The sequence below is a fragment of the Buteo buteo genome, chromosome 6, assembly GCF_964188355.1.
Source record: "Buteo buteo chromosome 6, bButBut1.hap1.1, whole genome shotgun sequence".
Taxonomy (NCBI): Eukaryota; Metazoa; Chordata; class Aves; order Accipitriformes; family Accipitridae; genus Buteo; species Buteo buteo.
The window spans coordinates 53,724,890-53,749,811 of NC_134176.1; the positions used below are offsets into that span (position 1 = coordinate 53,724,890).

The 24,922-nt window shown below is 44.6% G+C and overlaps 1 protein-coding gene across 8 annotated transcripts in view; it reads left to right on the top strand.

Annotated features, from left to right (window-relative positions):
- The window catches only part of TSPAN18 (tetraspanin 18), a 130,050-nt gene that overhangs the window by 48,674 nt on the left and 56,454 nt on the right, over window positions 1-24,922 (top strand). For all 8 annotated transcript variants that reach the window (XM_075030970.1, XM_075030964.1, XM_075030972.1 and 5 more), the window contains one exon: window positions 21,333-21,463. The gene's annotated coding sequence lies outside the window, so the exon portion shown is untranslated. The remainder of the gene's footprint in view (window positions 1-21,332; window positions 21,464-24,922) is intronic.

Consider the following 24,922-nt stretch of genomic DNA (forward strand, 5'->3'; position numbering starts at 1 on the left):
GTTAACTTATCCTCATTTGACAAATCTAATCTCAATCTTTCCTTCTGCAAGAAGAGAGACAGGCATCCTTAGAGGCTTCTGTTACTTGCCATGCAGCTAGCCAACAGGCATCCCAGAAACTTTCAGAAGGATGCTTGCAGCTGCTAGAGAAGATTTGAAAGGGTTTCAGGTTTAATGGGCAGGGAATCATTTACTCAGTTTTATTTGTTGTAAGGACTTTGAATTTTCCTGTTTTCAAAAGAGAATTAGAAAGTCTGCTAAAGTTAACAGATGTCAGCGGTCGGAGATTGCTACAACAAGCCTAGGGCAAAGGGTATATACAGCGTTTTGTGCCTTTTGCAACCCATGCTGTGGTGTCTTGCTTGAGACACTTTCCTCTAAGCTTATAAAATCACTCTTGGCTCTAGTTATTTTCTGAGAGCATGACTGAACCACTTTACAGGAAAAGACTTACAGCATGGTGCCTGAGTTGCACACTGGGGACCTGAGTTTTTCCCTCCCTCATAAACCAGGAGAGACACCACCAAAGCAAATGGAGCCACTGGGTTATGAAACTGAAGTCGGCAAGCAGAAAATCCAGCCCGTATTCTGTATCGTACGCTCATGTAAGGCTATCTTTGCTGTGAGAAGTTTTCATGAAAAGGAGGGTGGGGGGAGAGAGATTCTCTCTGGCCTTGTGTGTCCCTTCCCTTGGGGATTTCAGGGAGTTTGCAGGCACACACTGAAGAGCTAATGTCTGTCACGACTGGGAGAAGTTGGATTCCCCCGCCCTGCCATGTGCATGCATGCATAATTTTACATAATTCATGTTCTGCTGCATAATGCTGTCATTTGCTACCCTGACTTCCAGCGTGCTTGGCAGAGCTGGGTGAGTTGGAGGAATTTTGTCACCCCCAAATGGAAAGGCGTCTCGTCCCCTTGGTGCGGGGACCTTTAGAGGGTACCCTCCCTTGCGTTGGGCACAACGATCAACGAGCAATTAATGTGCCGCGTTGGCAATTGGAGCTTTAACTTGTGTGCTTCAGCTCCTCTTTGGAAGCTGACTGCACCAGGGCTGGGCTACGTCTCTTTTTCACCTTTTTAAATTGGCAAGCCTTGCTGGCTGGAGGCCAGGCGTGTTGATAGGGCTGCCCAGGGGCTCCCAAGGGTTGACTCCTCTTCCAGAAGATGCTGATGGGGATAACAGCCGCTCTCCCCAGCCTCCCTAAAGTGCATGACAGCACCCATGACGCTTGTGCTAGAAGGGGGGGCACCAAACTCAACACAGTTCTGCTGAAGCCGGCTAGGGTGAAGTGGCATAAAACTACAGGAGGGGTCGGGCAGTCTTTCAAACCCAGTGGCGATGTATGGGATGAAAGAGATGAGAGAAAGAAGGAACTGCCCATTGAGTAAATCCAGTGTTTTGCAAGAGAGTAAAAACTCCAGACTTTCCACTGGACTTCATTCAGACCTATGCCTCTCCCTTTTCTTGGATCTGGACTCTCCTTCGCGCTAGGTATCCAAACAAAGACCGAAGAGCGATAGAAATCTCCTTGCATTGCAGGATGCTCTCCTTTTAGTTACCCTGATAACCCTTTCTGCTCTCTTATCTATGAAATAAAGGCATTAGATGACATGCCTTAGAAATGAAGAATTAAAATACGTGGAGTTTACAGGCATGTTGATTCAGCATAGTTGTTAGCTACACCTGAATGATTCCCAGAGGATGGGAGAAAGAGCTGGAGGAAAGAGACTTTGTGTTCAGGGGCAACAGGAGGTTGTTTGCATTCTACCAGCATCAATATTGATGGATGTTTGTAGCTGTGGCCTGGGCATGCAAAACAAAGTTACCTGCATAAAGGGCAGATCTGACTGTTAGACGCAGGGAGGCTTCGGAGAATGCTGTAGCAATATAGTTAGCTGCTGTGGCTGCATATAAGGATGGATCTCTGCATCCTCCAGCTCCCTTCAGTGGGAATTGAGACAGGTTTCTTTCCAGTAATGCTTAGAGCACTTCACTGGGGGTAGATTCCTCCCCACATTCATTCTGGTGTGCAGTGGGGGTGGCATATTATTACAGATCTAACAGCTTGGAAAAACCCCCCAGGTCCGTTCATTCCTATCTGCTGTATCAGACGAAGGCTTTAGCTCATCCTCATCTGTGGCCAAGAAGCGTGAAGTTTGCTTTTGCAGGATGGCTTGGCACTAGCATGGCCAACAAAGTGGAGCAAATCACTGCAATTGCGAGCGACCACACCGCACTGATCTAGCGGGTGGGTATCAGTCGGATACGAGGCTGCTGTATTGCATGGCAAAGGCTGGGCAAATAAAAGTCGCTACCCTGTCTATGTCAGTGCAAAGTTTCTTTTTGTTTACCTGATCCTATCCTAGCAAATTAAGGTACGTTTGCAAATAGATGCCCCAAGTGTGGAGCGCAGAGGGGTTCCTGTCTCTGCTTTTGGGGCAATCGCATTAAAACCAGCACCTCCTTACCAAGGGAGAATCAGAATGCTTCAAGCTCTGCTGGTTCCTCATAAGCTGTGCTCTGTTAGCTCCAAATATTCTTTGAATACTATCTTCTTCAAAGCTGCTTTTCAAGTAGAGTCATTTGAAAACCAAGAGAGATTACCATGGAATGTTTTTTTTTTCTCTCTCATTTTGGTTGGGCAAGTTTGAATTCAAAATGTTCTGACCAGCTTTGTTTTCAGGAAGGAGTCACCAAATATAGCTGTGTTCTCTTTAGTATAAGAAAGGTAAAAAAGGACGCAGCGCTTTGACAGTGATCCATCTGCTGATTGCCGCGTGTACCAAGTGTCAGGATGAGATCGATGGCCTTAGAATATAAATCCGCTGAGGCAGGAAGAGTGCCTTCCTTTGCTTTTTTACAGTGCAAAGTGTGTGTATTGTCTGTGCTGAGCCAGTGCGGAATAATAATGAGCAACTATCGTTAGTGTCTGAGCTGGGGGAAGCTAGGGCCTCGCCAGCCAGCCTGGGGTTAGGAGCACTCGTGATTATTCAGCTAGGTTTGAGCCAGCGACACATGTTTTGCCTAAATGCCTCACTCTTTTCTTCCCAATTATTTTGAGGTCTAGGAAGATAGGCTCTTTTCTGTGGAATTTCTATGAAATGGATATTTTTAAATCAAAAACCTGTAAGATTTGAGCGTTAATGTTTTGGGTTTTGTTTTTTTAATCTGAGAAGAAATTTTGGCTAGAAAATATCAGTTAGGCTTGTGTTTGGGGAAAAAAAAAGGTCACTAAAACAAGCAAATAACCTCTCCATCTCCTTCCAACTTGCTTTGTTTTGTGGAGGATGAAGTGTGACGGGATTTCAACTCTGTTCAACATCTGAAAATCAGAAAATGAAGGGTTCTTGCAAAGCCTTGTTCCCCACCTAAGTACGTCTGGGTTTTTCCCAGCCCATCTGAGTCCTGCTGTTGTGCCTGTGTCAGACGACAGTGCCTGTCTGCTCCGTCTCAGGGATAGCAGTGAATTTCCAGCCTGTCCCCTGAGGAGGTGACCAGGGTAAGGAACTTCTAATTCCACCCCTCAGTTAGCTCTTACTTTAGACTTCCTTGAAAACCTATCTGTGGCAGTCCAGGACCTGGCTGGAGTGGATGGTGGAAGAGGATTAGGGATTCTGCCTAATCCAGCTCAAAACTCTTGACAGCACCCAACAGAAATGAGTCCCTGGCTGCTTTTGCAGTCTCTTCCCTACTCGAAGCAAGGATTTGTCCTTGGCTGCTACTAGCAAGTAGAGAGCTGGGAATCTGACTGAACAGCTCTGTGTTTCATGGGTATTTGGGGTTTTGTTTATTATCAGCTGCGTTTCATTTTGGAAACACGATCGAATCCCTGAAATAGAAGGCTCCTGTTTCCTTTGGGGAGGAGAGATTTGTAACTGTACATGTGGTGGCAGGTGGTTTCTGGCAGCCTGTTTTCCTTTCACGTGTTTATGATTTTGACCAGGTTCAGAGCTGCTATTTGTAAAATCCTCTTCTCATTAGGCTAAAGCACTTTAGAATTTCAGGACCTGCTGCCTTTTTCTGTTGTCTCATATTTCTTTTTCCTCCCCAGCCACCTCCCCTTGTCTCTTGCTCTGGGCTGAACGAGCCCAGTTGCTCTTGCCTGGTTGTTGAACATTTCCAGCACAAAAGCCTCTCTGCAGAACAGCCCTGAGGAGAACAAGCTGTACGGAGAGGCGACGGGGTGGTTTTACCCTGTTGCCAACCCCAGTGGCTTAGCCTTGCTTGGGGGAGAGCAAGGCGGTGGTTTCTACTCCCTGCCTGGCTGTTACCTAAAGAGAATTTTTGCTGCTTTGGTTGATGGGGGAGGCTGCTGCTCTGAGGGTTTCCTGACTTGGGCAAAACAAACTGTGCTTGCAGATCTGTTGAGTGCTGTTTTCAGGAAGGAAACGCGCGAGAAAGACAACACCTACCTTTTGTTAAGAATACAAAGTCATATTTAGAGCTTACTCTTCCATCCTGTGTTGAGGATTTTATGAGTTTGGAGGAGTTTGGGTGCCTGTTGAAGTTTGAAGATATGGTATTTTGTTCTGAAAATATGGTGGTTTTTTCTAAAGGTAATGCAGATAAAATGCAGTACTTGGAAATAAATTTTTGAGAGCTGAATTTCTTAAGGGAAATTAATGATTCTCTCTGCTTGCTTGCTTGCTACTGTTTCTGCTGGACAAGGAAGACAAATTAAAGTGGGACTAAACCACTAGAGTTGCCAGGTGAGGAAACGAGAAGACTCTTTGATCCCAAATGCTCAATCAAGAAGCATTTGCCAGCAATGCCAAATGGGATTTATTTGTCAAGTCCTGCATAGAGGCCAGCAGGGCTTGGAACCAAACAAAAGGAGGAGGTACAATACTATAAACTTGGATTCAACATATTCACTGTTAATCTTCTTTTACCTACATAAAATGAAGGTTATTAACCTGACTGCAAAAGGACCTACTGGGGAGTCAAGTGTCACGTGGAGGGGATTATTACATTTTGAAAAGAATTTGTGCTGGTGACTGTAACATACTAAATGTATTAGGTGCCTCCTTAGATCTTCTCTAAGTGGTAAAGAAGCATTGATCTCCTGGTGTGATGGGGGTTGGGGAGCTTGTTTTTGATGTTTTAATACCAAGTCAGAAATGAGAGCTCAGAGTCGTTAATGAAAGGAGCACACACATTTATTATTATTATTCGTTTTTCCGTCTTAAAGAGACCAAGAGGGAGTTGGTGCAGCGGGGTGGGAAATAAATCATTAGCATCTTCACATTTGCACTGCAGATTAATCTGGGGAAATGAGGCTGGTAGTTTTTAAGCCTCTTGCATATTTGCCAGGTGAACTTTTTAACTTGATCCCTCCTTTTACTTTTTTCTAACCTCAAAGCTTTCCACTTATGGATTTAAAAGGTCACAAGGTTAAGCAGAAATCAGAAGCTGTTTTATTGTGTAAGTACCCTTAGCAGGCATCTTGGCTAATGCTGTATGAAAGTTATTTTAAAGTTACTCTATTTTTTTCCTTCCATTGAGCTTCTGAAGAGATGTGTTTTATTTATTTTTTTTTTCTTTTTGTTTTAATATGCTGGCTCCACTTGCCTCATGCTGGCTTTGCTGAACCTCACAAGGTTCTCAGTGCAGGAATGATTTTCTGATTGTTTCCAAGTAAACATCCAGCTCGGGGGGCTGGGGGTGGCAATTCTGATATTATTTTATGCTGACCTCAGTAGTCACGTTTTGTTTCTCCTGCTGGTCAGTACATAACAGGGAGATCTTACGGTTGTCAGGGGCGGGTGGCAGATCTGAGCAAGGCTGTGTTGTGCGAGGGAAATGAAAACGACGTTGCAGTACAGCACGGAGCGAAGGCGCTGGCTGAGGGAGCTGTGTTAGGTATTTAGAAATGCATCTTTAGTGGAGACACAAAACAGAGATCCTGACTGCTTACGAACACTAGAGATCCCCTAACACTTGTTGCAACAGCAAGCGCCTTCAGCCAGAGCATCTGAGGTAATTAGTCTGCCTGCATTCCTCCTGTAGCCTCAATTAATTATGAGGCTCTCTTTAACTTCTGGTCAAAATCGTTCTGTAGTGGTGTTACAGGATGTTAACCAGCTGCCACCTACTGCTTCCATCGATACTTCATAAATACTGTACGAAGGACTTGAAAGCAAGGTCTCTGGCTTGTGAGCGCAAGCTCTACTCCTGCTGATCTCTTCTTCCCTGAGCACTTGGTCTAAGAAAAGGACGACACGATCCTGCTTGTGCTGGTAGCAAATACAAATGCTACAGCAAGCAAATGCCTTGGTATGCTTCAAGGGGAAAGCTGTTGCTTTTTGTGTTCCATCCTTTATCAACTGAAATACGAACACAGGTCAGCGAAGAGACATAGAAGCAGATTCGGTGGAAAGAGCTGTACTGAAATACATCTAGCGGTGGCAATTTCTTGGGCAAGGTTGGCAGGGAAAGTAGGTTGTATCTTTTATCAGGCCCATTGATATTGCCGGGGGAGGTAACCTTTTAAACATGCAAATGTGGTTTCTTGTGTCTGAAATAGAAGCATCAGCCTTCAAAACTAAATAAATACGTGTTGAGAACAGTTTCCCTGAGTTTAGCAAAGTTATGTTAATCACTTAGACCATCTGTTGGAGAAAATGTGGTTGTGAAGCTGGGATAGGTTAGGGGTATGTTAGTGAGAGAAGAGGTAATAAAGTTGTTTGTCTCTTTAGGACAGAGTCAAGTGACCATTGTAGAACTCTTTGGGAACCCAGTTTTAATTGCTTGTTTTTCCTGGTGATGTTACAGTTCCTTTTTAAAAGTAAGGTTTCTTATTCTTCTTTTTTAAAGATATATTTTCTGTGAGACCCAAAACCCGTGACGTGTTGGCTCGGTACCCTCATGACAGCAAAGTTCCTGGGTGTGTCAGGAGGAGGAGGAGGGTGGGAGCTGCTTTGCTGGTCCCACTGCCTGAGCTGGGAGAGCTCTGAGGGGTCGGGGCAAACTCTGCCTGGCCTAATTCTGCCCTAATTCAGCCTCTGCGGCTGGGGGATGTGAGACAGTTACACTGCAACTTCATCCTGAGAGGAAGCAGGGTGAGAAATAGGAAGAAAAGAGTTCAAGTCAGTCACCTCAAGAAATATGGCTAGTTCCTCATGGCCAGCTGGCTGAGCTTTTCAGCCTGACAGCATCTCTCCTCCTTAAACACGACGTGAAATGTTGAAAAAAGGTTTGGATGTCATTATGACACTGGCGTTTCTTCAGGAGGAGCTGTCTGTTTGTTTAAATAAAGCCCCAAAGGAGGTGCTGCTTGTCCTAGGATTTCCTTTGACTGGTGACCCAAACAGGAGAAAAGAGCGTCCAGGGAAGGGGCATCACAGAAGCGTGGCCGAGTGCTGGCAGAAATGGGATTAATCTCGACGAGACAGCTGTGCCAGAGCCAATTCCAAATTGTTGGACTCCGCACTTAACGTGTAGTATATTTGTGACCACTCTCCTGTCCTTTTCAATTACCTTCTCTCTCTCAATTCCAGAGACATTAGCCTTGTTTGAACGCTTCGTTATACCACACTGATGTGCTAATGCAAGTTCTAATCTGCCCTTGTTACTGCCAAATGAATCTCATGCAGGCCAGGAGAGGTACAATTACAGGGAAAAGCTGTATTTAGCAAAAAGTAACCATCTGCTTAGGTTGCCCTGCTGCTTTTTGGAAGATATCAAGTTGCACCTGAGAGTAAGTTCTTCATCTGGTCTTGTACCTGACCTGAAGGAAAAGTACAAGTGTTTGAGACCACTTGTAAAATGCACAGGAAATATGTTAAGTCTCATGATTGTTAACATTTCCCCAAGTGTGTAATTTATGGAAGGCTGCGGAGATGTTGCACTGCTGAGATGCAACAAGCAGGGAGCTGTAAACCTTTTAGAAGGGGCAGGTGGTAGAACCCCAAACGAATGCATGTACATGACCCAATGAAGAGTAACAAACCCCTCAAATTGCTTGGGAGGGAGGTTGTTCCCCCCTTCTGCTCCTCTGCTTTCTGTGATTTAGCAAACTTGGTTTAGTCCATGTGATTAGTGCCTCCTGGACCATCTACTGCAGTGCTCTAATTCCAGGTCAAGAGGAAGGGGATAACGGCTTCTGCGTGCCACAAAGGGTGTCACTTACTGTTCTCCATTGTTATGCCAACAGAAGAACTCATAAAGCAAATGAAACTTGAAATTGATGAGAGAAGTAGAACCATGGAATTGTTCTTAAATGTCGCAAAATCTCTGCAGCAATGTTGGCTCCTGCCATTTTATTTCTGAGGTCAAGGAAACCTAATCTTTTACAAGATCCGTGGCTCTGGGAATTCTCTCCTTCAGAATAAGACCCTTCTAAAAATGTGTATCCTGTTGCTCCCGAAGTACATCTCATCACAGTTGAACAGGGCCAACTTTCCTTGTGTCCCATAACCTGCTCTTTTCCTCATGAACTGGAAGGCTCATGAAGTTTCCATCAGGAGCTGCTGCTGTGAACCTGGGGGACTGAGGCTCCTTGGTGGCTGCTTGCTTCCTCTCCATGCAGTACTGTGGTAAATCCAACAAATAATTGACTTAACTAATTGGTGTAGAGAGGTTACCGATCTTCTTTTTCCAGCTGTCATGTCTAGCTTGGGATCCCTGTCCTGCAGCTCTTAGAGAGCTCTTAGGGATTCTTGGAAAATCTAGCCCTAGGAAGGTTTGTTGGTTTGGGGTTTTTTTTGCAATTGGACAGTAGTAGCAAATCAGGTGCTTTAAATTTTTAAAGGATTAAAGAGGGTTGTGCTGCACTGAAAAGGTATCACTGCTCTTCTGCAAATCAAGAGAATGAAATTATTATCTGGTATGTCCATCTGCGAGAATGAGATTGAATAATGACATTAGTACCTTCAAGTACAGATTCATTGACGTCAGATTTTGCTCAAACTTGGTGGGAGCGAATCAGACTACTTAGCCATCAAGTTTCATCATCTTGCCTCCATCGCTCACTAATGGCTTATGCCTTGGGGATCAGCAGAATTATAATTAAAAATATTATCCTAATACACCTGATCAGTTACAGAATATAATAGAAGAGAGAAAATGCCTTTCCAACCCCTGGTATAATTACTTATGTCTCTTCGTGATGAATCATAAATGTTCTTGTGATAGCTACATGATAATTTGCAGCAATTTTAAAATATAATTTTCTGTGTAAGTTCTTCTATTGACAAATTGTCTACAAATAGTTTATAGACTTCTCAATTGCATGAGTTATTTGAAATTATTCATAGATTGTTTCTTGGTTTGCTGGTTGTTTACAAGCAATTCCTTTTTAGTATTCAGTGGCTGGTATTCAAGTGTTCAGCTTCCAGCTGCACAATTCAGTTTGTATTTTGACATATAGGTCACACAATAGTATTTCTGCTCCTTGGCTAAATGCGTATAATTCATAGGATCTAGCTTCTTGCACGAATATTTGCATTGAATTACAAAATTCTTATTCTGCAGCCATTCTTTAACATTTGTTTAAAAATGATTGTTTCAGTTTCTGCTGATAATCCCACTTATGAGAGTATTTATGGAAATACTAATACACGGTGGACGTTACCATAAATGAACAAATTTGCCGTAAAGCTTCAGCTATGCACTCAGCTGCATTTCTATTACTTTAAGTGTGTTTGCCCATCTTCTTTCTATGATATTAAAATATTAATCTTTATAATACTTACTTTTTCCCCTATGTGAAATTAAGCAATTATATGAAAAAGATCCACATACGTATAGTTAACAGTTACAAGCATTCCCTGTGGAAACGGCATATAGTGACCTCCGTCCTCAGGGCTGGCTGCCGCCTGCCTTACGTGTGTCCTTCCATCTGATTTTAGAAGATTTTTCCTGTTTTATGTTCCTAGAGCCCCACAGATCTGTTTAAAACCACAGTGCCGTGAATATAAAATCAATAGATAAATAAAATCCAGTGCTCTAACTGGACAAGCCAAAGCCATTAAATGACCAATAGCCGGCCACTCTCCCAAATCCCAATCTTTGTTCTGTGGCCTCACAGATCCCTTTCTCCCTCGCCCTCCCCAACTGCCCCCACTGCTCTGGAGAGAGAAAATGAAAAGATTGCAAGTGTGGAGACATTTCAGTCCAAGGACTGCATTGCAAAGCCACGTAGAGAGCATGTTTGAAATTCTTTTATGTGTTTCTAAAATAACAGTGAGAAGCCTGCTCTCTTTTGTTCAGAGATAAGGGAAAACTGCCCTTGAAGAACTAAAGTGAACAAAATGTAAAATTTCCTTCCTGTTTCTTAGCACTCGGACCATTTTGAAAACAGCCCTATTTTTTTTTTCCTTCACATATTCAGATAACCGCCGGGCGAGACATTGTGAGCCTGGCCTCTCTGGATTCTGTTTGCTGTGTTTCCTTACACCTCTCGCTGGTCCCTGGGGCTCGGGAGGGTGTTTATTACAAATGAATGTTTAATGTCTGCCTTGAAGAGCTACTTGTCTGGCTTGGATTTTCTGGTTGCGGTGCTCTGGAAACAGCCGCACACGGAGAAGGACCCCGTTGAGCATTATCGGGGCGCCGAGAGCCGTTCTTGCGTCTTGCGGCTGTTTTTAGTGAGGGCTTTCTCGTCTGACTGCCGGGCGGCTCGTTTGGCAGAGGAGAGCTCGGCGAGGAGGTGACGCCGATGGTTTTGGTTGACCTTCTTCGTTAAATCCCTTCTGGTTAAATCCCACGACGGGAGTCTGGGGACGGGACGATTGCAAGAGATGCCCGGGTAAGAGCGGGTCGGTGCGGCAGCCGTTCGAAGGAGGTGCCGAGCAAGAAAAGCTCGTGGTGAGCCAAATGCTTCCTCCGCCTGTCTTCCTCCTGAGGCGAGATCCAAGGGGGAAGGATGCCTCTGGTTCTAGACACTTGTGCCGTAAGGTTGCTCTGCTCCGACGGCTTTCATCTGGGCTGGCAGCGGGTGCCTGAACTTCAGTTGTCCTTCTCACCTGCCTTTCGTTTAAATGCAGCTGGTTTGTGTTGTAGCTGGGAGATAGGGTGGGCTGGACGCTTTAGCAGCACGTGTCTTTGAAGCTCTGGCAAACTCGCTTGGAGGTGTTCTTAGGTGAGGGGATATGCGTGCTATTCAAAAAGCGAGTGGACGGGGTGCTTCAGGACATGGTTTAGTGGGCAGGGTTGATGGTTGGACTCCATGATCTTGAAGGTCTTTTCCAACCTAAATGATTCTACGATTCTATCTCTCTCTTTCCTCACTGTTTTGAGACTGACTTGCTTGTGCCTCGGAAGAGGTGTCTGACGCTTTGCCAGGATGGATTGGAGCTCCGTAAGTGTGGAGAAACCTCTAAAGGCTGAAACCAATCAGTACCACTTGATTGCACCATCACTGCAAAATAACAAGGTTTCACAGCCTCCTAAGGCTTTGTCCTTTCTTCCAGTTGCTGGGCTCACTTCCCATGTGCCAGAAAACATTTCTCAGCTGGTGGAAATTATTTATTCATGGTCCTAGCTTGGGCTGTCTGCAGACTGCTGTATCTTGCCAACTGGTAGCCAGACGTTAGAGCCGACTTAAGTAATCGTGGATTATAAAGCAGCAACTTTCACCAGGTGAGTCAAAGGGAACAAAGGTTTCCCCTTGGAGGAGATCTCTTCAGCTTATCGCAGCTAGGAGCTGCTTTCTGGGGGCCTTTAAACACCTAACTCCATCCAAAATTCAATACAGCTGTCCAGAGCAAGTAATGCTCTCTTAGTGGCTACACCATAACTGTGCTGGGAGCCTTTTTGTGTGCTTGTGTGCCCAAGAGTCCAAAACAAATGATGCAGCAGAGAGTTTTTGTACAGTTGATGGTTTCCTCGGCATGGTTTCCTGATTGCAATCGCTGCCTAATTAGCTGGGATGCTGCCTCCTCTAGACTCTTGTGGAATGGTGCAGTCAAAAGCTAAGTGCTAGTAAAAGCTCCTGTGGTTGACTGTAAGGCCAATAGGCTGGTTTTAGTTCGTGCCCTGTCTTAGTCAAACTCTTTTACAAATGGTGTTGGTCTTTTCTTTTTCCCTGTCTCTCAATCTCATTGTTTCTAGTCTGGTGCAAAATGCTGAAGTGCAGACGTGCCATTTATTGAAATGCTGAAAAAAAGTTGAAGCGGAAATAAAAAAAAAAAGCATGGGGGAAGGTCAGGCAAAAGGTAAGGCCACGTTCATTTTCAAGACAATATTTTGCAGGCAGCTCTGTAATGGAAAAGCATAATGCACGGTCTTGGTTGCAAGTAATAGCCCCCACGATGGCAAAGAGTATTTGCAGTCCCATCGTCAGGAGGAAGCTGAGAGTTAGAAGCCCTCTTTGTTGCTCAGGCTGATAAGAAGTTGCACTTTGGCTCCTACACCCTATTACATGACCGGGCTCCAAAAGCAACAGACAGTAACATCAGCATGTGCAATATTTTGGAAACACTTTTAAGATTGTGGGGTAATGAGCAAGTCAGAAGTCCCACCATTTATTTCAATGGCATCTAAAAGTTTTGAGAATGGGTCAGATTTTTTTTTGCTTCACTTGAAACACTTCCAAAGGGCCAGGTTTTCAGAAGTGGCCAAGCATTTCTTGCCTGAGGAGTCTTGGATACCCAGCTTGAGACATTTGTATAGAAGCATCCCCAAACCACTGACCACTTCTGAAAATGTTGTCCTTCTCAGTGAAGCTTCTCCCTATCCATCTGTGTGTGATCTGGTTGTGCTCCTGTTGCAGACGTGGAGTTTTGCCCTCAGTTTCAATGGAATTGTCGTTTCCCTTGGCTGTCCCTCCTCTGCTTGTGTTCAGCGGGCTCAGAAGTGCGCTTTCACTAATTGCCTAACAGTCCTCCAAAAGAGTATTCTCTGACAATATGGTGTTTTTACAACAGAAGACATTGTCTCAGATTTTAATAACTGTATTAATAAGTGGGAAAGCGAGGAGCAATATTCCTTTGCTGATGCACAGTGTCAGTGAGCCAAAGAGCTTGCTTTCTGCAGCTCTCAGAGGGGTGGCATCCCATTTCTCTGGTTCTGGGAGATCCTTTGGGAACTGGGTTCATTCGGCATTGCTGCAGAACCTGCAGAGTATTTTGTTCTGCCCGTGTCCTGTAATAACAACAGTAGTCCTTGAACTAAACCGCGTGACCAGCTCCATACTTGCAACTTGCATTATGCTACCCTGCTTTTGATTACTAGTTGTTTAAAGCTGTTGAATGAGACGGCAGAAGAGAATACCAGTGGGATGGATTGGGGGGAAAAGCAGCTGATGAAAAACATGTGCAAACAGGGGACATGCCCTAGTAATGAAAGCTGGTATGAGTCCTCAAAAGCACCATCATGAGAAAATACCAGCAAGAAATAAATAGCCGCCATCTCCCTAGTCAGTCCATTCTGATGTACTATAATTTTCCTGACTGCCACGCAGTACAAAATGGCTTTAAGGTGCTTGTACAACTGAGCCTTACCTAAGGAAAAAATTACTTCATTTCTATATTTCTACCACGTGCTGGAATTGCCAATACATTTACTAGTAGTCATGTTTCTTTCAGACCAATGAAAAGTCTTGACCATTTTTACACTGCATTCCAGAAAAAAGTCTGTTAGATTTGCTCTTTCCTGAAGGATTGGTGATCAGAAGTTATTTCTTTTTTCTTTTTTTTTCTTTTTTTTTGAACATACAGGGAGTAGAAGGTAAAAAGAAAAACATAGCTCTTAAAATATCACAATTTTCTATTTTTATTTTCTGGGAGAAGAAGAAAAGAATGGATGTATCCCTTTGGTGCTAACTTGGAGTTCTTCTCTATCTTCTGCTGCTGTTTGTTTGGCTGACTCTGTACGTCCTTCATCCCTTCCAGTTACTGGCTTTCTGCGATGAATAGGTGCCTTTCTATTGTGCAGACAGAGTAAACCCTTTTGAGGCCTTTATGTTGTTGATAGTGTTTACATTCTGGCATCTGATTCTTGGTACTTGAAAACCTAGTAGCTATTTCTGTAGGGTTCAGCTCTTCATTTACTACAGTTTGCTCTCATGAACAGCCCTACTGCACAATGACAATATAATTTCCAACCAAGTCACTCAAACTGTACTTCCATGTGTGGTATGTGTCTTTCCTGGCTTGCGTGCTCCAATAAAGTTTTCTCACTGATAATCTTTAAAGCTCTAATTTGCCTGACTTAGGCAGGAGTTGTATTCGCACTGCACCCTTCTATGGTAGCCTTTATTGAGAGGGTAAGTTTGGTAATTTGCAAAAATCAAAAATGTTACTGTGGTTTATTTGCACCTGTGCACACCTAGAGCCACCTCGAATTCTGTGGAGGCAGTTAAGAACGGCAGAAGGTTAGGCACTGAGTGACAGAGGTTAGGGCGATGTGGCGTGTGGGCAAGAAGACCTGACCTGCTCAGTGGGGAAAATAAAGAGGGATATGAGAGGAGAGGGTGGTTTCTTCCACATCTTAGAAAATCATCTTCCTTTTTTCTTGTGCTTGGCAATCTGATTCCATGTGCTGATCACAAGGTTCATTAGTCTGAAGGACCGAAAGCTTTGAGCCATGTGCTAGATGTTTGGAACATGATGAAAATGCCAAGACGCATGGTATGTAATAGCTTTGTTACTGTGGTCAGGAGGATTTAGGCAGAGTTGCAGGCACTGGAATGGAATTTTGCAAGCTTTTACTCTTCATTTCAAGAGGATAATGGAATAGCATTGCATGTCCTTTTCCATTACGGGCCGTGGCTTTCTCCTTGGCCTTTACCATTTGATTATTGGTTTTTGTGTGCTTTTTCCTCTTGAACTACTACTGCTAAGTCCTTTAAAATTATTGTGTCTTTCAAGAAAAACAATCAGGTCTTAAGAGGCATTTTTTCGGCAGTGGGGGGAATCTGGAGTTTGTTTAAAGAAAGGGGATCTGAAGAAGATAAAGCAGAGATATCAGCTATGCAGAACTAATGATGCATTCCAAAAGAGAATTGAAGAGCTATATAACTCCATGAAGTGCTCCAGTCTATATTAGCTTTTTCACTGAGAAACCTTTTGAAGCACCAGAATCACACACACATGTATTATACATAAAAACTCTGTAATGCAGAAGAGTATCTTTGGATCTAGCACTGCATGAGGAAGCCCACGGCACTCTCACGGAGCAAGCAAATGACACTAAATTCCCTCGGCGGGGATCAAAGCCTTTCCAAACTAACCTCGCTATCGGCAGATGTTTGAATTGCTAGTAATAGACACCCACCCTTGCTGCACATACAGCGTGCGCTGCCTCGAACATGTGTTTTCCTTCCACCCTTGGATGCTCCTGTAATTCTGGGAACATCCTGCCCCAAGGTGTCAACGTGTCTGCTCAGGTGAATCTGAGGGAAGAGATACGAGAGGTAGATGAGAGCCTTGGAAAAGTGTGATACACACCAGCCAGATTGTCAGAGCTAATAGAGTGACCGCTTGGGTGTGAAAACCCGAGTGCTGTGCCACGGTAGCCCAGGGATCAGCCAGCCCTTTATTCGAGGGAAGGGGAGTGAGCAGCAACAGCAAACCTAAATCAACAGTTCAAGCTGACAGAAAGCATTATTTCTCAGTCAAACGAGAAAGAATAACTTGAAAAACAGTTAGACTAACCGTTGTTTATACACTACAGATATTTCAAACCCAAGAGAAAGTAAGGAAGTAGTGGTGCTTGTTAAAAGGCGATGTAAAATGATTTGAAATAGCTATTAATAATGTAAATGCTTCTGTTAGGCAACCTGCTTCCTCAGGGTAGGTGATCTAATCCTATTGCTCAGGAAGTGCCGTTGGTTTCTTTTTCCAATAAGCTTAGGGCACAGAGGGCATCTGGATTAATGAGAGGCTGAGATGGTGGGAAAATACTCCATTATCCTTAGCCTTTGGTAAGCCTGGGTAATTAGTGAAACCTTTGCAAGAAGTATTTTTCATTTCACTGTGATTGCAAAATAATTGTCTCATCTGGTAGGGATATCAGCTGTATTGCCTTATAACACACAGGTAGTATATGAAAAATCTACTTCATAAGTACATGCACTAGCGTGGTTCTAACCGAGTTGGTCAGCTGAAGGCCCCGTGACTAGGTATATTAAAAACCTGTACGAAACAGCACATACCGGTATTTGCTGTTCATTTAAAGGGGGAAAATTGGCCTCTTTGGGGCAGTTTTTGGGTGCCAGCTGAGAATTTCTTGTGCTCATTTACATCAGAATCCCTAAGCTTCCTCCTCCTGAAAATGAGAAGCACATCAGTAGGCTCTGGGCTTTGCTTTTAAGGATGAACTTTACAAGCAGTGAAAGAAATAACCTTAAGGGAAAGACAGGAGAGCGAGAAAGGAAGAAACAGGCATCTCCGTACAGAAGGAATAGGCTTGAGACTGAAGATGTTCTCTTCCCAGTTCTGTCACTGGCTTCTTGTCTGATCTTTTACCACCAGTAAAAGAGATACCACCAGTATCTCTCTGGATTTCTACTTCCCATCTCTAACAAGGGAAATACTAGTATTTCCTTTTTTCCTGCTTTTTGTCTGTTTAGGCAGCAAGCTTTTTGGGCGGGGGGATCTTTCATGCTGCTCACGGTAAAAAGCTCAGTTCTGTGGAGCCTTGTGGGACTCTTGGGTTACGAATAGTAACAAAGAGGCAAGAAGATGTCCAAAGGCCTGTTTTTTGAAAGGTGGCCAGTAGTTTACTAGGGTTTTTTTCTTTCTTTTTTTTGGGGGGGGTGGGGGGGGGCAGGGTGCAGGGGGCAGATTCCTTTTCCTTGGTAGCCAGGGAAGTTAATGCATTTCTGAAATGTAGCTTTTAGTAGCTTGGCACAGTTCAGCATCATGCTCAGCAGGCTCCGTGGCTTCTTCGTGGTAGCCCTCCCCTGTTGCAGTGGTTACCATGAATGCATCGCTGCTTGCCATTCTTGTCATTGACCCCAAATCAGGTAGTTTTCCCGTTGCAGGGAATAGGAAATAATCTACATTATTTTGTTAGAATTGAATAGTACTTGTGAGTGTTGGTGGCTAAGCAGCCAGCAGTGTTGGTGGGGAAATTAGTAGGGTAAAGGAGGTGGATTTGCTCAGCGTCTGGTCATGCCATTTGATGTGCACCTAGACGTGTGCTGGCTGTTCGTGTTCCCCACAGCATGTCGAATAAATCTCTCTTTCTTTCTCTAGCACACACGCTTACCTCTGAAACCTGTGTTTAGATAGGTATGTCAGGTCAACCTGGGGCATTGGATGTTGTGACCTACAGTCTCCCTGGGCGTAACTTCTGTGGGAAAAAGTTTATTCTGCTAGATAGGTACCTACCTTTCATTCTCAGCCATCGTGGTGATACTGTTTTCAGCGGGGCGAACCGTGGTTTGCCCTGAGTCTGGTCTGTAACTGGAGCTGCATCTGCTGCTCCTGGGAACGCCAAGCCTTGCGTCTGATCTGGAATGCCAATGAGCCCATATAAAGCTGTTAGTGTCTGCGTGAGGTTTTTCTCGTCCTCATTACCAACCTGATAGAAAGATAATTCCTCAGCTGCTGTTCCAACCTGTGGGATTTTACCCACTTAATTAATTTTCTTTCTTGTTAAGGAAGATCTCTTTTTTTTATGCACGAGAAGCTGTGCTCGACTTGCTTTTGAGGGACTCGTCTCATGTCTATATCAAAGGCACAGAGGCCCCAGAAGTTGGGGGGTAAGCCCTGGGGGCAACGTGCCCACGGAGGCTGAACGTGGAAGCGCTGCCTTGCGTGCCGAGGGGACCCACATCTACACGGCGGAGGGGACACCCCTTCCCTGCTCCCCCCTTTTCCCACCGCTGGGCGATAAAATGGAAGCTTGTGACACGGCCAAAGGGTGACAAACCACGTGCTGAATGCCTGCTGAGAGTTAAAAATGCCAGCCTACACCACCCTCCCCAACCTTTCAGCGTGTCAGCAAGCTGTCTGTGTAAATAAATACATATATCAAACAGTAAGCAGATGCCTTTTTAACATGCACTGTTTCGGGCTGAGATATTCCTTTCTGGTGCAGCTCATCTCCGCATCTGTCAAGCTAATGCCAACTCCACAGCTCCCTTTCAGCTGTATTTAATGCACAAAGATTTGTGTTGTGGTAAATGTAAAATATAATGAGGATTTGGCTTGTTTTACATCTGTTTTGGTGTTACTTGTGATGTAGAAAATGTTAAAAGGGAACGCTTTGTGTTCCTCCCGATCTCTGTGTCAGTATATAGTGCAAACTCTTGTTCCTCATGCTTGATTAAGTGGCTTTATACAAGCATGTGTGTGATTGTAGATGTATACGAGGAGGAAAAAAAAAAAAAAAAAATTTGAAAAATATACCACCATTGGGGCCCCGAAGCAAACAAACATTGAAGTGGGGAGGGAACTGGGATGAGGGTTGGATTTAAAATAAAAATTAAAAGAAAAGCTTAATTCCACAGAGTCTCTTGTACTCCTTAAATCAAGCCAAACTCAGGAGCCATAGAGTCTAAAGCCCCAAGGGTGTTTCTTAGTGCAGTGTTGTGGAAGGGGCACTCGTGAGCTGCTAGGCTGGGTCAGATCTCATCTAATCCAGGGTCGTGTCTCTCATAGCAGCCAGCAGTGATTAGAGAGAATGTAAGACCAGGGCAACAAACCAGGAGAAATTCCATGTTAAGCTTTTGTTTATTTTTATTTTCATATTAAAAATGTATTGAGCCCAGATGACCCATAGTCTACTGGCTCTACTCCTCTTTTAAAAATTCACGGATGGGGCTAAAGGAGTGTTGGATCCTGTGGTGCGGCTGTCCCTCTCTGTCCCCTCTGCATCAGCCTCCGAGAAGGTGCCTGATTTTTATTGTCCTTATTCACGTTCCACACACGCTACTGCTTTTGCTCTAGTCAGATACAAAGCAATCACGTTGGAAAAAAAAAAATCAGACTGTTTATGCAGGCAACAAGTCTTGAAGACAGCTCCCTGTCAGACTTTTCTGAGGTCTGCTGAGAGAAAGGAGAGTATTCCTGCTGCTTGAGACACTCTCAATTAGATTAGATATAAACAAAGCAGGGGGGAGGGGAGAGGCATGATCCTCCACCGGAGAGGAGTATTTAGATGACCTGAGATATCTTCTGTTTCTTAATGTTCCTTGAATAGAGATGATTGAAATCTCTCATCTGCGCAAATACGCACAGAAGACAAAATACAATATCAGTGACCCTAAATATATTAGAGCGCTCTGCTTCTGATCACAGCGGTACATCAGCTGGAATAGTAATAGGGAATGAATGGGTTTTGCCTACATGGACAGCACTGTTCTTCCATAATGGAAGGGGAAAATTGGTACTAAAAATGGCATTGGATCAAATTTTTGATGACTCTCAGTACACCTGCCTGTGACGCTTTCCATCTTGTGGTTTCAGAACACTTTGCAAACCTGAATAAATTAATTTTTTTTTTTCTCACTGTCTCCAGAGGCTGGAAGTTACTGTCCAATACTGCATGTCTGAAAGGACTAGGACCGTGTTCAATAGGATAGGTTTCTATTAGGCAGCAGACATTTTGTCCTGCACAGGAGTATGCGGACATATGCATTTCTCCATGCAAGCACTCGCACCTCTCAAATACTTGCCCTTCCCCTTCAAAGGAACCAGGATGTGGTCGGTACACGTGTAATTGAAATGCCAGGTCGTGCAGAGCAGGGAAGAGGCTTGTAAACACACACCCACGGGAGGACGAAGCTCACCTGAACTTGTGCGAGTCCACTCGAGCCACGGGCAAGGAGAACATCTGCCCAAATACCTGTTTGGTGGGACCTTGCTCTGCTCGCTAGACCATGCCGCTCCTCTAGTGCACATAAGATGAATGACCAGGGTGCAGCATGTTGGTCGGCGTGGTGTCTCGGGCTAGACACAGCGTGAAGTGCTCCTGTGTCCCTTTTCCTGGGGAAAAAGGAAATAGTGCCTCTGTGGAGGGGAGCAGGGGGATGCTGGCAGAGGGCTGGTACCCGTACGCATGGCAGGAATTTCCTTTCATGTGGTCTGGTGTGATGTTAGCGCTTCCCAGCTGCCTCGTCAGTGGCTTTGTAATCTACTGGATCGACAAATAAATGCTAGTTCAGCTCAGCGGGGCTGTCTTCTCCAGAAAGCGTGACAGAGAAAGGGGAGTTTGAGATGTCTGGCTGCAGCCCTGTCTCGGTGTCTTACAGCACTGCTGGATGGAGTTGCTGCGAAGAAACTTTTCGTCTTGTCCCTGGAGGAGTTACTAAGCCCCGGGATGTGGGAGCAGGCGGCACTGATGCTCCCTGGTGCTGCGTGTGGACCGCTGGCATTGGTTTTGGGATGCTGGAGGGGCTGGGCAGGGCGGAGGGGTTTGGTTTCAAAAGAGAGCGAAGCAGCAAGGTAGACCGGGGAGGAGAGAAGTAATACTGTGAAATGGATTTGCGTGGCGCCAGCTTCCTATCTGAATTGGAGCTGTCAGGGAGAATGAGATCCAGGCTCGGTGCTGTTCTCCAGAGAGAAGCGGTTATGGAGCGATTGCTCTGTTAAGTGCTGGCTCCACCTCTACGCCCCGGGTCTGGCTGACTTCTGCAAGGAGAAAACCGACAAGATCTGGCATGATCCCTCCTCCTTTCCCACTGGCTTTTCCTGCCTTTCTCCAGGCACTGATTTACCTTCTTTCACTTGCTGATTGCTTTCACCACCTGAGCGTCTCCCACCGAACCCTTCTCCTCCTGGCTGTGTTGGTTATCTTCATCCCACCCTTACCTGCCTCTCGGGTCCATCACCTTGCCCTCTTTTTCATCCTCAGGTCTTTTCTGGCTCCCACCATTCAGCACACAGTTGTACTCTAATAATTATTCTGTTCAGTAAGTGAACATGTGTGTGTGTGTTCTTGTTGCATACAGTGCAGGAGGGGGTGCGTGTGCGTCTTCAACATTTAACTCCCTGTGTTTTTTCACGCACTACTCCATCCTCTGTTCTGGGACTTGTCTTTGGGGGACTCGCAGCATCTCCTCCTGACGTTCCCGTCCTCTCCTCTTTTCCCGGTGACTCTCGCCTGCTTCACAGGGGAGCAGGAGGGGAAGATGCAGAGCGACTCAGTTGCTCCTTTCTTACCCTGATGGAAATAATCCTGTCCTCCTGGTCAAAGCCCTTTTCTGGCCAGTCTGAACGGACTGGGAAGTACGGAGGAAGATTTTGCCTTTGGTCCAGACCTTGCCGAGGTCTTCAGGGTCACTGCCAGATGCTTCCCCTCACCTTCTTCAGGCAAGAAAGAGTTGATCCTTACCTTAGCAGGGAGAAGTGGGGAAAAGCAAGGTCACGGTCTTCTCCTCAGGTCCAGTATGGAGGTATGTGTCTTACCTATTTTTCATCGCTGTTTCCGACAGGTTGACCAGCCTGGATCACGGCGCTAGGGACCTGAAGCAAGGATCCTGACTGATGCCTGTTCAGTACGACCCGACTTCCTGAGGAGAACGAGTATTTCTCTGAAGGCCTGTCCTCTCAAAGCAGCACACAGGTAAGGCAGACGGAGCTCCCAACGCTCAGGCGGTGCTGGGCTCTGCGCATCCCGCGGCGGGCTCAGGAGAGGAGTTTTGTCCCTTCGTTTGGCTCAAGAGGGGCTTTGTCACCTCTGCCTGCCATGCCTGTAGGGGTGAAACCTTACGTTGTATTTACAAGCACGGGGAATGTTTTTCGGCAGAAATGTGCTTTCAGAGGATCGAGACTGCTCGTGTCGTTGAGATGAATGCAGGCTAAAAGTGTGGGAGGAGTATGCTGAAAAAAGAAAAACATTACATGTGAGGTATTAAAGAAACAATACTTAGACCTCTTGTTTTAAGATAACTTTATATTGAAAATTACCTTAATTTAAACAGAAAACTTTTTAAGAAAAGGAATAAAGAATTGTATGTTGGGAGGAAGGGGTTAAGTACAAAGTTAATTTAATCATTTAATTTTCAACTGGGCAAGATGTTTCAGGTCATCCAAAAGTGAAAAAAACAAACAGAAAGGCCTTGCAGTTCTAATCGCTATGACTCATGGAAACCAGATCTAGAAAAGATGAGGCCCTTTAGTCCAAACCCTTAATCCCCTACTAGTATGTAACATCGTTCCCAGCAGCGTCTACCAGTCCTGTTTTAAATGATGGGATTTTCCCTTGTCCCCTTGGGATACTATTGCACAGTCTAATAGAATTAATCTGCTTACTTCTCTTTCAACCCCTGACCACTGCAGATGCAATTAGTAGTAGGCACTGGGAGGATTCTGTTTCCTATGCTGTATTATGAAGGCTTAGGGCTGTATTGTGCTAAACCAGACATCAGTTGCGAGCGTGTATGCATGAGTGTGGCTTATCTGTCAGTACTCATTACAGCCCCATAAACGTCTCTGAACTACAGAGTTCTCAGACTCGCAGAAGCTTTTCTACAATCGTAATTCAGGATCTGATAAGGCACAGACTAATGTATTTGAACGCCTGTGAGAAAGATAGTACGATTGGAAACTAAAGCGAAATGCAAAGTCATATGCTGCTTGTGCTAGAGACTCTCGGAGGCAATTTACTTCTCTGTTTCTGGAGCATTCTCTGGCCTCATTTTTTAATTGTCTCTCAGGCAGCTTGGTAGGAACTATGTGAAATAGCTTTTTGCTGTGTGTGGTGCTGCTGTGGAGGTACCGCCGCACCTTTCCATCTGTGAATTTCCTTCTTGGTTTAGATGAATGTTGTGGGCTTCTGCTGATGTTTACTGAAAGGCAAATAACCAGATGAATATGAAGTCAAATAAATTGGAGCTGGAAAATCGTATCTGGTCTTATGTAGTCTTGTCTCCACTTTACACAAAGTGGAGCTTCCTTCTGTGGCATTTCACCTGTTTTGCTCCTCAAATTTGGAAGAGTTTTAGTAGTGAGAACTGTTACTCGGTCTCTAAAGCACACGGATGGGGTTTTGACCTGTTTACACCTGGAGACTACAGCAACAGCTGATCTGTACAAACGCTGTGTGTGGACGCTTGGATTCATCCACTTCCAAAGTGAATTAAAAAACACATCCTAGGACAGAAAGCAACAGCAGTATAATTGCTAGTGGATGCTTGAATGAGGCTGCAACGTGAAGCAGGGGCAGAAGTCCTCAAAACTGGGCACGTGCCAGCCTTCCACGTGGGCCGCGTCCACTGGCACTAAGGGAGAAGGTTACAATCCTGTTCCTCCTCCCTCCCAATAAATCCCTGGCTCTAATGTGCCATAGCTTTTCTGGAGTATTTCCTCAAATAGAAAGCCTAAATGTAAACTTAGCCACTGGTCCAGTGTTTCATTATCAAGATAAGTTAATTAAGCCTATTAAAATTTGACTGGATTGCCTGTGTTTGTCGGATCAGAATTTCCTAAACGCTGAAGATTGAGTTGCAAAGCTTTGGTGTGTTCAATGAGTCCAGTGCTAATTTGCCCATTGTTTTTAATCAGTTGAAATTCTTTTCCAGCTTGGTACTTGGCTGCTTCATGTGGTTTTGTAGCATACTGTAAAGGATGGGGAGGTGGTGACTGAAGCAAGGTGTAATGATCCGTAGTGCTTTACATCATCTGCAGTTTATGTTCCCTGTCCCTGCTTTGCTAGTCAAGCTTTATGCCAGTGAAAGTGTCAGTAAACCCAAGGCAGATAGATAGGTACAGCTTCTCCTCCACTCTCCCCTTTTTTTTTTTCCTTGAAAGTTTATCTTGCTGCTTGCTTTTTAAAAGCTCTGCATTAGCTGGGGGGGCTGTGAAGTAAAAGGCATGCTTTAAATACAGATGCTGGTGATAGTCCTTTCAAAAGCTGCATTTCTCAAGCTGGGAGCTATTGACCCCTTTCAGTGCAGTCACAAAGAAATCCAAGAGGAAATGGAGGGTGAGGGCCAGCAGGGAATATATATATATAATTTTTTTTTCCCCCAAGTCGTCGTCTTACTCCACCCCCTGCCAGGCTGGCTATTGTTTGAGACTCCACATGGGATACCAGTTGCCATATAAGGAAAATGGCATCATGCTACATTCTTTCTAAAAATTGATTTTTTACAGTTGCCTCTTTTTTTTTTTTTTTTTTTCCTTGCTGAAAGTTGTTCTGGTTTTGTGGAAGATCTGGGCAAAAGGAAAGCAGTAGGCTACAGCATGCATGTATACAGTCTTGGTCTGTGCAAAAGATTTTGCTTTGGTTCTGTTATCACCGTCTAGGTGATTAGGCAAAGCAGAAATAGCAAGTGAGGTTCAGCTACTATGACAGGAGCAGAGGATGTGGCTGTGCATTTTCCTGCATCCCGAACTCAGTAATAATCCTCATCACCTCTTGCTTTTCTTGCTTAAGAGGATGCTCAGGCAGTGGGACAGAGGCATGGAGTGCCCTTCCGTGTCCCTCTTTATTCACAGTCTACCATTTATTCAGCCTGTGTTTGCAGTCCTGATGAAAGCACACCTGGACTCTTGCAAGGGGATCCTGCCTTTTGCTTCCAGGGTGTTCCCTACCAGATTGTCCCCATTTCAGTGCTTGAAATTTTAAGGGGAGAAAATCTCTCTCCGCCAGAACTTTACGATTTGTGATCGAGAGCTGGGACAAAACCAGTGCTGCTGAACTGGAGCTTCCGTTCCGACACCTGTGTTATGCGGAGGTGTGATTACAGAAGTGGAGAAAAGGAAAATACTTTCTATAAACACTTTTTTTGCAGAAATTAATTGTTTGATATTATTATTATTTTTATCTGTGTATGCATTGGCAATATACACTTTTAAAAATGTTGAACAATTTGACAACTTTTAAAGAAACTGCAGTTTTGTGAAATGGAGTAAGGACTTTTTAAAGGTTCAGTGTTTTTTTATAAAATCCTGGAAATGGAGGCCACACCAAACAACGGAAGCAGATATCATATTGAGAAAGTTCTAATTTTCTTTGATTTTTCTTTAGGCTGTGAATTAAATTGTTTGGAGAAGCTGGGCTACTTTCATATCACTGCAA